The sequence below is a fragment of the Cyprinodon variegatus genome, unplaced genomic scaffold, assembly GCF_000732505.1.
Source record: "Cyprinodon variegatus isolate N-32 unplaced genomic scaffold, C_variegatus-1.0 Scaffold2042, whole genome shotgun sequence".
In the NCBI taxonomy this organism is placed as follows: domain Eukaryota; kingdom Metazoa; phylum Chordata; class Actinopteri; order Cyprinodontiformes; family Cyprinodontidae; genus Cyprinodon; species Cyprinodon variegatus.
In genome coordinates, this window is record NW_015152495.1 from 19,290 (window position 1) to 21,969 (window position 2,680).

Below are 2,680 nucleotides of genomic sequence, written 5' to 3' on the forward strand. Positions count from 1 at the left end.
ACAGAACTTCCCTGAATGAGAAGCAGCTGAATGTCCCCACATGTAGGATAGTTTATAAAACACTGCCCCCACAGTGTAGGTAAAACAGGACTGCAGGCACACACACACACCGCGTTCTGACGCTTTGAATTATTTATGAACGTCCCAAAAATGAGAAGTTTCAGGAGGAGGAGGGGCCAATCAGCTGACCTCTGAGGATACATGCATTCTCTGATTCATTCATCTAATTGATCCATTGATCCATTTGATTCATTGATCCAAATATCACACTGGATGTTTCTAAACAACAGATTCTTACAAGGAGGAAGAGGAGGAGAAGGAGGAAGAGGAGGAGAAGGAGGAAGAGGAGAAGAAGGAGGAAGAGGAGAAGGAGGAGGAGGAGAAGGAGGAGGAGAAGAAGGAGGAAGAGGAGGAGGAGGAGGGCTACAGCCAGCCAGCAGGGGTCCAGACTAAAGACAAAGATCTTTCCGATTAGAAGGACTGAACAGAATCTGGATCCAAACTGTCTCCCTGTGGGTGAAGTTCTCAGTGATGATCAGAGCTGTTCTTCCAGCAGGAGGTGGCACCTCCTCTGAAGACAACAGAGGAGCAGAGAAACTCCTTCAGCTCCTGCCTGGGAGTCCCAACCAGCCGCCCCTCACTGGAGGCTGGATATTTTTAGAAGGTTCAATTAAAATGATTGGAGACTTATTGTGAAATATTTAAATCTGTTGGTAAATTTTAGACGAAGATTGTTGCCTTTATGAACAGCGATTAAATATTAATACAGAGAAACAGAGAAAAGTCTAAATAATAAATCAGCGGGTTTAATGAAAACATAGATGATTTTTTTAATCTCATATGATCAAAGTTATCAGCTAAAGCTGAATTTAAGTTAAACTACAAGAGCCACAGAGTTTCTGACCTTAAAACAAAAATAATTTAAACTTTGTTCATTTCTAAATACTTTATAAATCCCAACAACAACTGGAACATTTGAAGATACGGAGCAGCTGAAAGCTGCTGCATTCAGGAACCTACAGATTAGTAATCTGCAGAAACAGACTCTGCAGCGTCACCTATAATCTGATCGCTTCCAACGTCTGTAGAACAACTTTACTGGGATACAAGACTTCCTGTTTTACTGGTAACCAGTACTGTTGATTGACAGGTAACCAGTACTGTTGATTGACAGGTAACCCGGACCAGCTGAGCCTCTCTGCTTCGGCGGGACTTTAAGCTGAAATGTTTGGATCTCTGCGGCTCATTGCTAGCCCGCTGCAGACCGACAGCATGGCTTCCAGCTAGAGTCACGTCTGCCGCCGTATCGACCCTCCATGAACGTCATTTACTGTTAAATTCTAGTTTTTTCTTCAGTCTTACCCAGTCGACGATCAGCCTGCTGATCAGGGGAAACTAATTCAGAGCATTTTCTATATCAAGTGTTAAAAACTAAACTGCCATTAATTGATGAAGGATATTTTTACTCACCTCTATCAGACGCCCTCAGTGGGACGTCGGACCCGACTGGAACCAGAAAGGACTTGGAATCGGACCAAGATGAAAGCAAACTGCATCTGACCTAGAATGCGCTCTGGGCCAGAACCTTAATGAACTCATCGGGTCAAAGAGGAGGAAGAGCAGAACCCTGATCGGTCCTCCTGCGGTCTCAGAGGTGGGGAGCATCCATGTTCAAACAGACACGTATGACAGATACGAGTCAGTGGGTCCAAACAGGCGGTAGTAACTGGGATAAACCCAACAGAACCATTAAACCCGCCCCTGACACTGACAGCTGCTCCTCTGGACCAACCAGAGAGAAGAACCTAAGAACTGTCTGAGGACGGGGGGGGGCTGACCCGACCACACAGCGGGCCTCCTCACACCACCCCCCACCCCTTCAGTCACAGGCTGAATGGCAGATGGGCGTTCCCGTGGGAGGGGAGGGGTTACCACGGCAACAAAGACTTTGTAGTGAAAGGCCTGAAATCAGGAAGGAGGGACAGATTGCGTCTCCGTCTCCTCTGGACGTCCTAAAGGTTCTGAAATCTTTTCTCTCTTTGGGTCAAACTGTTTCTAATTCTGCGACACGGCTGAGTAGGTCTGTGCGATAAACCCGACTTTTACCGTTACCGTCATTCACCACGATAACCGCCGACAATTCTCCCAGCTGGAAAAAGGCTCCCAGCGTTCTGGCGCTCCTCGCTCTGCTAGCTGCTCCATCTTCACCAGGCGTTTTCAACATGGCGGTCAGACAGACAAAACCAGCCGGTAAGGAACCAAACAGGAAATATGGATAGGGTAGAGCCGATAGGGAACTGACCAATCAGAGGCCTCCTGTCTGCGATCACCTACAGTCAGGGAGAGGTGCAGCAGAGTGTCTGCGAAAGGGGCGGGGCTTATCTGCGTTAACTGCGACACACGCAGACGGCCTGGTTTCTGAGCATAAACCAGCCTTAACCATCATGGTGGGCTACACTCCTATCAGAGGGTCTCAGGAAGCTATGAGAATCCAGCAGAGACCAAAGCGCCCCCTGCTGGAAAATCACTGCAACGTTCTGGATGCCACCATTCAGCTCCTATTCACACACTTACAGTTAAAGAGCCGCAACACGGCCGCTCACTGAACAATGGCCACTCCTGTCCTCCATACAAGACTCACCACAGGAGGGGGGGGATGTAGAGGAGGAGGAGGAGGAGG

General features: G+C 48.0%; 1 protein-coding gene across 1 annotated transcript in view; it reads right to left on the bottom strand.

Annotated features, from left to right (window-relative positions):
* The window catches only part of LOC107105069 (rho guanine nucleotide exchange factor 40-like), a 37,502-nt gene that overhangs the window by 9,240 nt on the left and 25,582 nt on the right, over positions 1-2,680 (bottom strand). The window lies entirely within an intron of this gene.